Consider the following 14,674-nt stretch of genomic DNA (forward strand, 5'->3'; position numbering starts at 1 on the left):
TGTTGCACCTCAGAATCACTTTTAAACCTTACCTCTGGTATCTTTAATCCCTATTGCTCAACGCATGGTGAAAGTATTGCATAAATGTGTCTGAAAATGAGCAATGGGCACCTGAGAAACTCATTTGCCTGTTTCACAAATGATCATATTTGACTAGAGATTCTGTTTGGGATTCAGTTGTGCATTCTGACAGCAATCTCTTTCAAAAAATGATTTTACCTTATCGCAGCTTTGCCCTTCTTGCCTCTTTGGACAATATCTCCATCTTGTGGTCGTTGTTGGTAATGTCTAGACAATATCTCCATCTTGTGGTCGTTGTTGGTAATGTTTTCTTATGCCCTTTTTTATTTCAATTCTCTATTAGTTGATTCTAGAATCTCTACAATAGAGTTGAAAACATCAGTTTTATAGCAGACAATATGACATTATTTATAGTCCAATTAGAAATTTATTACCCTGTTTTTAACATAATAACAAATTAAAATTGATTAAAACTAAGTTTGGAACACCAGGGAACATAAAAAATGATTTTTAGGAAAACCATGAGGTTCTCTGTGTCCGATGCCTGAAAGGGGAGAAAGCTAGAATCCTTTGATTTTTCAAAATTTGAAAATAAACATTATATAACAACAGCTTTCATTCCTAGGAGTGAAAAACAACCATTTTTGAAGACATATTAGTTTCTAAAACACTACAATAAAGTTAAAAACATCCATTTTATATCACATTATTTTTTGTGAAATAATTAAATTGGCTTATTTCTCTCGCATTAAATTGGCTACAAATGCAAGAATTCAACCAGATATTCTTGTAAAATGTATAGTGTTGCATTGCAGTTAGTTAATGTAGTTAGTCCATAGTCAGCAATCTAAACTTTATTGTTAAGCTTTAATGATTGATGTTGTACCAGTAACCTTTAGAAATACTATAGTACTTCACAAATGCTTTGTGTGTTTGGAAATCTTTTGAGTAAAAGCCTTATAAAAATAGGTTTAGTTTTTACAGGATATCACAAAGAAGTAGGATGGTATAATTCTTATAATTGCTTAGTGATTGTATTTGGAAGATTATGCACTAAACAGACTTCAGGGATGCCAGTGGATCATTGTGCTATTTGGAATTATTCCAAAAATCAAGTGACCTATTTGCTGAAGTATTTTTAGTATTATTTATTTAGTATTAATAAAGAATAGATTTATTAAAGTCATGCGATGTGCAAGCGGGATATGTAAAATAATTGAAAATAAAGTTTTTTATTATTGTTATAGAGAAACATGATCAGATTTTCCCTGGTTCAGAAAAAAGACGGTTAAAATCTGTAATCTTTCCACTTGTATGTCATCAGACATTAACGAGTACAACCCCCCTCTCTGCCGGAGTGCTGGCTGTGACGAATTAAACCAATTTCACAGGTATTTTCAAAGTAGGAAGTACAGTGTTAACTAGTAGATGGCCTCCTCAATGAAATCGCTTCAACATGCTAATGCGTTGGTGTAACAGTCCGGGCGTGGCAAGCTTCCAATGTCAACTCGACTCGATTGGAAGACAATGAACGTATTTTAGCCCTAAATGAATTAATAGCAAACATGGTTTACATAAAAGACATTTTTCCAAGAAAGTTCATAATAATACGATCTATAGTTGAAATCTGAGCCTAAATATAAAGAAAAAACCATTTTCAGAGAGCAATCACGCTGTGTTTATGTAGAAAAAGCGATTAGGTTTATGAGCAATCTAATTACCTATTCGCTTAAAACGCTATATAAAATAAAGTTTATTTAAAGATGAATGATAAGTGTCGCAGTTTAAATAATTTTCATAGTAGGGCTAGGATAGATTCCAAGTGCATTTTTGCAATTTACGTTGCATTGTCCAATGTGATGTTGTAATACAGTTTAGAATACAGTAAGTCTAAACTGTATCAGCTTTATTTATGGGTTGCAATTTAGAAAAAGTCAAAAACCGCACTCAAAATGCAATTTAGAGCTTTCTGGCAAGAGGAGACACCCAAATTATAATGTAACATGCCACTGTTTGTGCATGAACAAAGTTATACTGCAATTTTCCTTAGATACGCGATTAAAAAAAATATTTTTTTTGAATCCCCGGCCGAACACATTCCATAAGAATCAGCGCTTTTATACAGTATATCGCCTTTAAACACATATATTTAAACACGCGTTTACGATTTAAATCAAAACGCAATTCAAATCAATATAAATGTTTATTTTGTAACGCATAGGTGACTATTCATTGTTATTAAAAAGACGTAAATTCGATCATGTTGTGATATTTAGAAATATAAATTTGTTTTGATGCGAGTGAGGTTTTATTTAATCTCTGACCAAGGGAAATGTTTCATTTTTTCAAAGAAATGTTTGTTAAAAATTAAAGTCATAGTTCCATGAGATTCAACCACAGACCATGTGACATAGGAGTCAGGAACCTAACCCACAGCACCACCAGCGCAGACACATGCTGAGGGCTGAAAAAGCACTACAGAAACATTATCGACTATAAAATAATGTAATTAGGCACAGAAGAAGTTTACAGCACAGTACAATAATAAATGCTGACCATGACTTTAGAAGCATAAATTACCTTACACTCAATTTAAACACAAGCTGTCTTTAGCCCTCTAAGCTGGTTCATACAGAAATGTTGAGAACCAGGCTCAGAAAAACACAGCTTCATTAGCGAATACATATGCAGAACAACTAGAGAAGATGTTTTACAGAGGATGGATTTTTAGAAACATCCCATCAGTGACATCACTGAAGTCAACTCCTAGGTAACTGTCGTGTGGATAGTTTCACAAGAATCAGACAAAGGTTTAAGCATCGCTTATTTTAGATAAAACTGCAAAAAAACAACAACAACCCATAATATACTTCTTTGCGGCTCTGTTTGCCCAAATCATATATTCACAACGTGAAATTAGAAAATAATATTACGTAACCAAAAACCGCAATATGGAAACAGAACCTGTGTAATTGTTGACAGATGATGTACTCGTAACATTTTTACAAGACGAACTACAACATTTAAAAAATGACTTGTATGTACTTGATATCTCTAATCAATCCACTGCACTGCATTAAAACAAAACGAAAACTAAAACGCCCTGGGCATACCGTTTCGCGCTTCTTATCAGTTGCTCAAAAGCAATTTGACCGTATGAAATGCATAATATAAACCTAGAAACATATACGTGAGGAGTATTTACGTAGTATCGGTGTCAAGACATACCTCTCAAATACTGTAAATCAAGTTAAAAATATCTCAAGACCGATTCTGGTCATAATGAAACCATGTTTCGTGTATGTTTTCTTTAAAGTACCGAGACCAGCCATATACTGTATGTTTATGTTCCAAAATTAATATCGTTTATGGCCTTCACACGTGTTCCAGTATGCTCCTATTCTTTTTATGCTCAGGCACTAAGATTTCCCTTCAGTGGTAAAATTCCATATAAATATTCAATACTTAAACGGGCACAGTTAAGACATTAAATATACATATACATATACATATACAAACTGTATACAGTACAGTTTGCATACGGTAATATGTTTATGTTCCTAAATCAACCTCTTTTATGAGCATGTGAAAGGCATGGTGAATCGATTCTCAAAAATTACTGTACTTTGCATGATTGGAAAAAAATGCGTGATTGCGAAATGCTGTGGTGTTACTTTTACAAAGACGGGCAATGAAAAAAATAATGTGGACCAGGGCAATACTTTGAGTTTACAGCTTGTCCAAGTTCATTTATTATTAATACTATTAGTAATATCTTCATTAAAGACTTTGATGGCTACAGCTCAAACATGAGAAGTTGAGCTTTATTAGCTCCACCTTGCGGAAATTCCGGATACTATTATTTTGCTAGCGGTATTTACCGGTAACTCGCGGTATTTACCGGTAACTTGTGGTAGACTGCGTACAGCGTACGCCCGCGCATTTTGAATGGCTGCATCTGTAGCAATCATATTGTAGCAGACACTCAATTGCCTGTTTCACAAATGATCATATTTTACTAGAGATTCTGTTTGGGATACGGATGTGCATTCTGACAGCAATCTCTTACAAAAAATGATTTTACCTTATCGCGGCTTTGCCCTTCTTGCCTCTTTGGACAATATCTCCATCTTGTGGTCGTTGTTGGTAATGTCTAGACAATATCTCCATCTTGTGGTCGTTGTTGGTAATGTCTTCTTATAGATAGATACTTTATTGATCCCGTGAGGGAAATTGCAGTGCAACAGCAGCTTAACACACACAACACAGCCACAGTGTAACAATTATATAATAATAGTACAATACTGTATATATACTGTATATATATATATGAAACAGAAATAGAAACAGAAACAGGAATCGCTTACTACCTGGAGAATCTCTGTAGGAATATCTAGCATTTATCAATGGAAATAAAAGCTGCTTTAATACAGTGCATGTTCAAACTCAAACCCTCAGCTGCTCTTCTTGTTTGTTTTGGGACAAATTGCAACTGAGCATCGCATGAGCCGTTACGTACCCTTATCTGTTAGGGAATTTCAAGGGAGGAGTTAGGTCAGAATGGGTAGGCTGCAAAACAACAAGTAAAGATTTATTCCGAGATGAAACGTTGTGGCGGTTTTCTTATCTTTTCAACATGGACTAAACTTTTACGTGTTCCTTATATGCTATATATGTATATATTAGCACCAATGTCGTTCTTAAAAACTAACATGAAATTGTCAGGGACATTCACCTATATACAAAGACGAGACAGACAAAGTAATAATTCTATATTAACGTGGCCTACATATTGACGCAATGATCGAACTAAGTGACGTGTTCTGATTCAGATCCCCTGCAGTTCATGCCAATTAGAACAATAGCAATGCTGAGTCCTCCCCACCCTACTGAGCACAAATTCAGCTGCTCTCCAGTTCTGTTCTGCATGTTTTTTCATTGCAATTGAGCTCGGAGCTGGAGATGATCTCCATACAGTTCTGTGTTAACTAGCCCGCACTTGCGTGCTAATTTACGGGTTGTGGCAGATGCTTTTCTATAGTTCATATACATGACGGCAACCTGTTACCGAGGAACCTGAGAGGTTTAAAAGCCTCACGAACCAGGCAGGACTCGAACCTACAATCTTCTGATCCGAAGTCAGACGCGTAATCCATTACGCCACTGGCCCATAGAACATGTGTTTGCATTCCACCACAGAGAGCTCTACACTGCTACCAGTAGTACACTTCCCCATCTAAATTTTCACAGCAAGAAACTTGTGTTTCCTACTATTTTTATCAGGTTTAAAATATCATCTCCTTAAAACAGAAAAAGTGTTGGTGTGTCGTGCTGAAATTCTGATTGATTTTGAATTCAAAGAAAAAAGGTTTTCTTCCAAAACACCGTGAAATTGTCACATCTTGCAGACAATAGGTGTATTCCATGTTGAAAAGAGAAGAAAGAAAACCATGGAGCCTTTTACAGGTGTGAGGCTTCTTCAGGTGTGAGAAGACCTCACGGCCGAAACGCTGTGTTTCCGTTCTTCTCTTTTCAGCATGCAATAAACCTATTACTTGTTCCTTTGCAGCCGAGGCATGCTGACGTAGCTACCCAGCTGAACATCTTGCAGACTCTACAGTACTTCTCTCCTGTAGAAGTAAAGCAGGGCTTGCTGGGTGAGCTTTTGCTCCGGTAAATTAGGTCACGTGTCATGTTAAATCACTTCTTCTAAACACAACATTTGCTGGTGCTAGCTTTCCCCATGAAAAGAGACATTTCCCTTACAGTACATGACATATCGTTTTTATTCTATCAATAAGTATAGAAATAAAACAAAAGAAAAAATGTTGTCGCCAAAGAATGCACAGCTCTGTCGCCTTGGGGAGGTGTCAAGGGCATTGAGCTCCTTGGACATGAGAAGTGCCCGATAAATGCCATTTCTCATCATTTCTCTTGGCGTCAGTTCTGCTATTAAATGGGACGGAGGCAACGGGCTCAGAGAGCAGATTAAGTGCACACCGAACGCAGATGTGTCCAAGTGTCTGTAAAAGCACGGTGCTCTGCTGGCGCTGTTCCCTAGTGGCTTAAAGTGCCTGCCTAGTAAGCAGGCGATCCTGGGTCTGAATACCAGCGGTGCCTCTCTCCGTGTCTTGTTGTGCCGCATATCTCATTTCAGACAAACATGTACAGCTTGGTTCAGTTTAATGCAAGAATTCATTTCCTTTCTGGAATAACTTGTTTTTGAAGAAATCCATACAGCTTGTGAAAGATGAAATCCATTTCTTGGTTGTCAGTGGAAAAAGATTGCCGGCTGCAAGAAGTGCAAGTGATTGTTTTCTTTGACCATAAACCTGCAAATGTAGGGCGCACAAAAGACTGTCAGACTCTGTGGTGCTGAAAAGTTGGTGGTTCAAGCCCCTCCAGTATGCGTGTCTCAGTTTTTCCAATGTAAACATCATCACCATTGCAAAAGAAGATGGCGCAGAAGGCTCCACAGCCGAAACGTTGTGCTTCTTTTCTTCTCTTTTCAGCATGGAGTAAACCTTTGCTTTATCCTTTGCAGCCTAAGCATGCTGACGCAGCTACCTTTCTCTTAACACGCCTCAATCATTATTCACCAAAACGATCAGCAGAATAAGTCGCCTTTGTGGTGATGTCACTCCTCTGCTTCACAAATGTCCTTAGTGACGGGCCATTTCTTTCTGCCATTTTTCCGGAGCGGTTATTGATTGCTCCATCATTTCCCTCTTACTTTCCATCACTAGATTGAAAAAAAAAACAGAAACAGGCTGACAGGACGACAATCAAATTGCAAAAACTCATCAAAGCACTCGATAGAGTATTTGAATCCACAAGTAGCTACGAGCAACTTTGTCCTGGCTTGCATGAAAGTCGGAAAATGTCAAAAAGAAAAAGATGGTGGCTTTTTCATATTCGTTCTTTTATTTTTAGTTCGTTGCTTCTTCTGTCCATTGTCCTCCTGCCTGGCTCTTAACCTGTGACTGTTTGAACGCACACAGTAGACTTTCATGCAGGGGATTTGTCCTGAGCCTCTGTGAAAGACCCACCCACCCCCATAAATAACTGCTCTAGAAACACATGAATGCAAAACTAAACCACAGCTTAAAGAGGAGCTTGTCATGACCGCCAGGCAGTTAAGACCAACTCTTAAGCAATCTAAACAGCACCAGCAGCGGGTGATTATTAACAAACGCCGCCGCACGAGTTTACCCACCTGCACACACTCCACCGTGCGGTACGCAGTGCTATTTTTACCATCTTTATCTGCTTCCCGCTGGTATTGAGTCTACTCCTTGAGAGCTCTACCTGGCGTTTTTTCCATTACCTCGTTTATTCTGGATATTGGACTCCCCTTCTAACTTTTCGACTTTGGACCTCGCCTCTCACCTCGGACTGTTTGCCACCAGTGTTCTCCCTGGATTACGACTTACCTTACGCCTCTTGACCAAGAAACAAAGCAAAGCAGAGCAAAACAAAACAAAATGAACAAACGAAAACCCTCACGTCCCGCACTTGCATATAACGCCGTTACGTGCCCGAGCGGTATTTTACGTCATCCTAGCACTGCACCCCGGGGCGTACGGTATATGGGAACGAGCACACGGCACGAATCGTCTCGAATCTCGAATCACTCCCTACAGCTGTAAGGCACCTTGAAGCATGCACCCCCAACATTCTTCTTTGCGCATCTGTGTAAGGTAAACTCTTGAGCAAACTCTGAACCAGCTCTAAGGAAACTAATCCGATTAGACGTTACTTTGACTCATCTTTTAAGGGACCCTTGTTAATTGGAGAAATCAATGATTTCGAATGAATTCTGTATGCGTTAAAAGACAGCTATACACAGAAAACATGCAGGACACTTCTCATGATGTTTCCCGAGCCGAAACACAGTGCGTTTTTCCAAGCCATCTGACAAAGCCCGCCCACTGAAAACTGCAGCAAATCGTGTAAAGACGTTCAACTTTGTAACTACTGCACGCACAGGAAGCAGAATAAATTCCTCTTTTCAAACTGTCAAAGGTTTACTTTGCGAACACTGCAGGACATCGCACAATCTCTTTTGAACGGGGACAAACGATTTCTTATGGGGCACAGTAAGTACAGACGTTTAAAAAGCTCCACTCATGCCGACGATGCAGCATGAAGAAGCGCAACCTAACGTTTGCATTCCTAGCAAATTCCTTTTATTTTTTGATAAATAAAGACAGTCTTGTTTAACAAACAACACACACAACATTTTACATTGTCAATTCAATTCAAATCAATGTATTTCTATATAGCGCCTTTCACAACAAGGTTGTCCCAAGGCACTTAACAATGCAAGTTGTTAAGAGCCTTGTGTCTAATATGCCGCCTAGGTAACGTGCTGTCTCTTTGAGGCAAATGTTTAAATCCTCTGAGTTAAGTGCTGAAGTTATAGTAGTCCTATCAGTATTGTTGCCTCCGATCAACAGATCCTCAGTTTTCTCAGAGTTGAGTAACAAAAAGTTTTCACACATCCAAGTATTTCCTTCCTTAATGCATTTAACTAAACTGATAATAGAAGAGTTGTCGTTTGGTGTAAACAAAATGTTTATTTGAGTGTCATCAGCATATGAATGAAAGTTCATATTATTTTTTCATATTATCCTACCTATCAGCAGCATGTAGAGAGAGAGAGCAATATTGGTCCCAGCACTGATCTTCTGGTACCCCAAATTGAACTGGTGACATTGATGAAGCAGTACAATTATTAGATATTTGAACATAATGAAAACGATGAGTAAAATGTGAAGTAAACCACTGAAGGACGGTTCCAGATAAGCCAACCTCAAACTCAAGCCTGTGTAACAAAACAGAGAGGTCAACCGTGTCAAAGGCAGCTCTAAGATCTAAAAGCACAAGCACTGTTGCATTCCCCGCATCAGTAGCTAAGAGAATATCATTTACGACTCTTGTTAATGCAGTTTCAGAAACCAGACTGAAATTTCTCAAGTATATTATTTGAATCCAGATACGATTGACGTTGGGCAACAACTATTCTCCCAAGACTTTTAGATTGAAATGGGACCTTTGAGACAGGCCTGTAGTTGTTAAGAACTTGTGGATCCAAATTTGACTTCTTAAGGAGCGGTCTAACAACCGCTACCTTAAATTGATCAGGTACAACGCCTGACGCAAGCGATGCATTCATCATACTAATTATAGGTCCTGCCAGTCCTTCGAGGGAATCTTTGACTAGCTGAGTGGGGATGGGATCTAGCGAACAGGTGGTTGACTTTGTCTTACGTCTGTGTTCATGAGTCCACCATAAGAAAAAATCTGAACAGGAGTGGTGATCATGCGAGGTCACCATGGAGGAAACCACTGCTCTCCCCCCAAAAAAAACCACCACTGCCCCTCTCAAGTTTGCTAAAGACCACATGGATGTTCCACAGCAACTCCTGGAACAATGTTCTGTGGACAGACGTGACAAAAGTTGAACTTGTTGGTAAATGTGCACAGCGTTATGTTTGGAGATAACAAAACACTGCATACCAACTCCAAAACCTCATCCCACCTGGGAAGCATGGCGGAGGCTGTTTTGTTAAAACAGCAATGTCAAATGTTGGGCGTGTGTTGTTTGTTAAATCAGACTCTCTTTATTGATTATTATGACTTAGATAAAGATAAGATCACATGTTAGGAGCCATTCATGCAGAAATCCACATCATTCCGAAGGGCTGTTTACAAAAGTTTTTCTCCCAACTGTATGTGAGAGAAAAGCAGAGACGCTCACTGAGTAAGGTGGGGTTGCAGCTTTGCAAATCACAAGGACATTTGTACGCTCAAAATGGGACAGGAGCACCCCAGATGGGACTCGAACCCACAATCCCTGGCTTAGAAGGCCAGTGCCTTATCCATTAGGCCACTGGGACACACTGGGTTGGGTCGATCACGCTGATGAAGAGCCAGTTTTTTTTTTTCCTTTGCTTTTTCAAAGGGATCCCCAAAATTAGGAAAGTTAGGCAGCAGAAGGTTTACTGTGACCTGAGAAGGACCGGCATCCAATCACGGTGGTGCACACACACACGCTCTCACTCATCTGAGCTACACGGCTACCAAGATGATCTCAGGTGCGCCGAGCTGGTTCGGAACATATTGAACTGATTGACGGCGAATTGTTTCTCAGACAGGCTTTTCACCTCTGAGCTCCCTGACTGACAGTAATCCGCTAGGTAGTGAAACAGTCAGCTGCTTCTAAGCCTTAAACAGCTGCATCTCGGCGCTTCCACAGAGAGATGATTTGAAAGCCAAACATCGCCCATTGGGAACACCTTACTATCACTAGTTTAAGAGACTCTTAAGGTCTTGCAGAGGTGCCTGTCTAATAGCATGCGCTTTGCAAGCTATAGGTGTTTGGACTAAGGCAGAATGGCTGTTAACAAAATGTTTTTCTAAAGGGGCCTCGCACTCTTTTCCAAGCAATGGTCACCATCCCCACCGAGTGTCACAATGTAGTCATGTCCTAGGACATCACCTGTTAGTCTCCATTTGTCTGCCACCAACACTTTAGGTTACGGGGTCACAACCGCACCCCGGAGACCAGAGGAGCCGTTGGCGTTCTGGCGGCGCAGATTGGGCTGAAGGTGGGGCGCTTGAATCTCGCTGTTGGAGGCCGTCTGAAACTGACCCAAGCCTTTCCCTTGAATTAAATGTAAATAAGAAATGAACCCCAGATGCACATGGAATCAATCACGTGTTTCCTTTGAGCCGTTTCAGAGACTGCTACAGAGTTTACCTTGCACAGATGCGCAAAGATTAATGATGGGGGTGCACGCTTCCAGGCGTCTTACTACTTTAGGGAGTGATTGAGACAATTCGTAGCTTGTGCTCATTTCCCTCTATTCCCCGTGTTACAGTGGTAGGATGACGTAAATTCCTGCTTCGACACGTAACGGGACTATAATCAAGTGCAGGAGCTGAGGGCTTTAGTTTTGTTTCGTTTTCCATGGCGTTCGTAAGCGCGCAAATCAAAGGCAATTCCTGCGTCTAACACGAATGTAAATGCTTTTGAAAGTGCAGTGTGGTGCAGCTTGTAAAATCCTTGTCCACATTTTTGGTTTGTTGATGTTTTTTTCTGTCTGCCAAAGTTGCGTTTTGACATCCGGACTGGGGGACTTTATCATTTGAACGTGAAGCCAGCCTTAAACCCTCTGAGGCGTGTCTGTCTGCCGGCACGAATCTTGTGAAAGGTATTTTTTTTTAACGGAGAGCAACTTTAAAAAGGTTTCCGCAGCCACCTCGCAGTCCGTGTTTGATTATAGGAGGAATACGGCGGTGGCGAGTTCGCATTTGTCGTGCTCGAGTGGTTAAGGCGATGGGCTCGAAATGCGTTGGGGCTTCCCCGCGCAGGTTCGAAACCTGCCGACTCCGGCGTCTGCCGCACGTCGCCTTGTGCCTGCACGGCAGAGGCGAAGTGCCGCTTCTCCTTTCCTGGTACTATAACAACGCGAAATCGCTTGGACCCGCTGCCATTGAAATCAATTCTTCAGATAACCACACATTTTGCGTTCGCACCTCTGGTGCTCTACTTATACCTTTGAAAACCTAATGAATAAAGCTGAAAGAACCGACACGATATGTAGGTGCTGGTAAAGCACGCAGTAAAGAACTGTTAACAGCAAGGGTTTCAGTGGGTTAACTGAGGAGAAGGGCGTGATCGCTAATTGTTGACTTTTTATTTGGTGTTAGAAACACTCTTACTGTGCATGACGTGCAACAAATGTAGCCACAGAAATTGCATCACGCTTTCATGTATGCTATTGCAGACACCAACGTTGCCTAGATAGAAAACCGAAATAGCCGTGGGTTTGCTTGCTGGTCTGAAGGATCTCTCTTCGAATCTCTATCATTTGTCAATGGAAGTAAAAGGCGCTGCAATCTCATACGTTCAGAATCAAACCCGCAGCTGTTGTTCGACTTTATTTCTTGACTAATTACAACTGAGTGTCGCATGAGCAGTTACATAAACTTGTCTGGTATATTTGAACACAAATGCCGTTCTTCAATTAAAACTAACAGAACATTGTCAGGGACATTCAGTTCTATACAAACAAGAGACAGACAAGAGAATATTTCTACCGTTCATGTGGACTACGTGTTGACTTACTGATCGGAATAATTGAAAGGTTCGGGCTCATAGCCGATGCAGTGCGTGCTAATTAGAACAGCAACGCTGAGCTCTCAGCACCGTACTGAGCCCAGGTGTTTTTCTAAAGCTGTCAGGTGCAGTTCATTTACATGAAGGAAATCTCTTACCGGGTACGATTACAATGCAGTAAGTAGCACAGACTACTTAGGGAGTAGCCAGATGCGTTTAAAAACGACCCGAGCCAGGCAGGAGTCGAACCTGCAATCTCCTGATCCGTAGTCAGACGCGTTATCCATTGCGCCACTGGCCCCGGTGTGACACTGCAGGACTGTAACCCAGTGAGATCAGCACTGCAACTAGTAAAATATTACCCCCGGTCCATTCTTTACCAAAAGTGAGAAAGACCTGTTTTCTACATTTTGTCTGTTTTAAAACCATATCTCAAACCAAACCAAGAGTCTGTCTTTTGCACTGATATTCTGATTCATTTCGATTTCAAAGAAAAAAAAAACATTATCTTCCAAAGCATCATAAAATTGTCCCTTCTTCCAGACTCTACTTCTCTCTTGTAGTAGTACAGCAGACCTTTCCAGGTGAGCAGATCACAGAGTCCGAAATATGCTTCCTCCATCAAGAAAAGTACCTGAACATGACTCTGTCTTCATAAAAGCGCCCCTGTAATAAAGAAATTAAATCCGAAATCAAGAGGGCAGTTGCCTACTGAAGTTCAAGAAGTCATCAATTTTAACCTAGCAACACATTAAAGGCTGCATCTATACAAGTACGATTCTAGAAATGCTCACCAGATTACGTTTTAAGAAGGAACTGCGCCTCAGGTTCCGCCGAGATCTTAACTTGGATGGCAGGATTCAGAGTCCGGAGTGCGGACTGATGGCGCACGGAGGGTCCACATACTGTGGATCCCTCAGTTTTCTTCCGCGTGTTTAAACCGCCAGCGTGTGACTCCCCTGTCCCCGTGACCTCATTGCTCTGCTCTCGCCTCTGTGCAGCTGAGCCCGACTCATGGTAAAGTGGAAAAAAGTATGCCCTCAACGTGGGATTTACTCTGGATCGAGGATAGATGTCACTTTTTTATCATTGAACAGGATGTATGTGATGTGGCGACTAGGTTCAATTTTGTATCCTCTTTAAAAGATTAAGGACTGGGGTGAGCGTGATTTACCACCCTTTCAGCTAAGAACCCGACATGCGGACCGTTTAAGCTGCATAGACTCGGTTGTTTAACTCGTCTCCGTTAGCAGGGTTAAGGTTAAAGAAAAAAAACATTGCTGACTTCTTTTTTTTTTTGCCAGCCGCCAGCGCTGATTAGCAAGGTTTGTATTTCATGTTTTGCAAGTTGCATCCATTTTAAGAAAAACAAGTCGCGTTAAAGACAGGAAATGAATACTTGCAAGTCTAGCCGTAGGCGGTTGTCTGTAAGGACCAGTTCTGTTTGAGAAAACAGAACAAAGAAGGCACCGCTGGGATTTGAACCCAGGATCTCCTATTTACCAGGCAGGCGCTTTAACCAACTAAGCCCCGGCGCCCCAGGAGCATTATCCTTTTGCAGCCACTTGGACACACCACTCAGACACATCTGCATTCGGTGTGTGCTCCGCCTGCTCGCTGAGCAAGTTGCCACCTTTACATACAATAGCAATATCAACACCAAGAGAAAGGGTGACAAATGGCTTTTATCTGGAACTTTTGATGTCCAAGGAGCTCAATTTGCTTTCTGTGTACAACAGGGCCACTGAACTCCACACTGGCCACTGAACCACAGCAGTGGCTTGCTGGCTTGACATCTCCTAAGGAAAATGTTGAAATTGCATGTGGAACAGGAAAATGACCCTCGAGTACGAGGGAAAAAAAAGAAAAAGATCATCTGGAGCGCGCCATCCCATGTCCGGACAGCCCAGTTTCATTGATAAGGTGGCTGAGTGGTTAAGGCGATGGACTGGTAATCCATTGTGCTCTGCAGACATGGGTTCGAATCCCATTCTCATCGCTCTCCATGTCTTACACATTTGATGTTGGCCCTCCTGTTGTTTGCTCTGGTGCTAGAGCTGTACATTTTCTAGCGGTGGCTGAACATGGTATAGTGGGCCAACGTCGGTATCGAGCAGTGACAGTAACAGTACTTACTGCGCCCCATAAGAAATCGTTTGTCCCTGTTCAAAAGAGATTGTGCGATGTCCTGCAGCATTCGGAAAGCAAACCTTTGACAGTTTGAAAAGAGGAATTTATTCTGCTTCCCGTGCCTGCAGTAGTTACAAAGTTGAACGTCTTTACACGATCTGCTGCAGTTTTCAGTGGGTGGGCTTTGTCAAATGGCTTGAAAAAACGCACTGTGTTTCGGCTCGGGAAACATCATTCATGAGCAGTGTCCTGCATGTTTTCTGTGTATAGCTGTCTTTTAACGCATACAGAATTCATTCGAAATCATTGATTTCTCCAATTAACAATGGTCCCTTTTTGAACCTGCGAGAAGCATTCTTTCCATGTAACAGATTTACTCCGGGGAAAGGCAGCATG

At 41.2% G+C, this 14,674-nt stretch overlaps 5 non-coding genes across 5 annotated transcripts; 1 reads left to right on the forward strand and 4 right to left on the reverse strand.

Moving 5' to 3' along the window:
* Positions 1 to 5,118: 5,118 nt before the first annotated feature.
* On the reverse strand, positions 5,119 to 5,191 carry trnar-ucg (transfer RNA arginine (anticodon UCG)). The gene has a single exon. It is a non-coding gene; the product is annotated as a tRNA-Arg (tRNA).
* A 4,659-nt stretch (positions 5,192 to 9,850) lies between these two features.
* On the reverse strand, positions 9,851 to 9,923 carry trnar-ucu (transfer RNA arginine (anticodon UCU)). The gene has a single exon. It is a non-coding gene; the product is annotated as a tRNA-Arg (tRNA).
* Positions 9,924 to 12,376: 2,453 nt separating this feature from the next.
* On the reverse strand, positions 12,377 to 12,449 carry trnar-acg (transfer RNA arginine (anticodon ACG)). Its single transcript has one exon. It is a non-coding gene; the product is annotated as a tRNA-Arg (tRNA).
* A 1,163-nt stretch (positions 12,450 to 13,612) lies between these two features.
* trnat-ggu (transfer RNA threonine (anticodon GGU)) lies at positions 13,613 to 13,686 on the reverse strand. The gene has a single exon. It is a non-coding gene; the product is annotated as a tRNA-Thr (tRNA).
* A 379-nt stretch (positions 13,687 to 14,065) lies between these two features.
* Positions 14,066 to 14,147, forward strand: trnat-ggu (transfer RNA threonine (anticodon GGU)). The gene has a single exon. It is a non-coding gene; the product is annotated as a tRNA-Thr (tRNA).
* Positions 14,148 to 14,674: the final 527 nt, after the last annotated feature.

This window comes from Lepisosteus platostomus, unplaced genomic scaffold (assembly GCF_059453375.1).
Source record: "Lepisosteus platostomus isolate fLepPlt1 unplaced genomic scaffold, fLepPlt1.hap1 Scaffold_78_H1, whole genome shotgun sequence".
Classification (NCBI taxonomy): domain Eukaryota; kingdom Metazoa; phylum Chordata; class Actinopteri; order Semionotiformes; family Lepisosteidae; genus Lepisosteus; species Lepisosteus platostomus.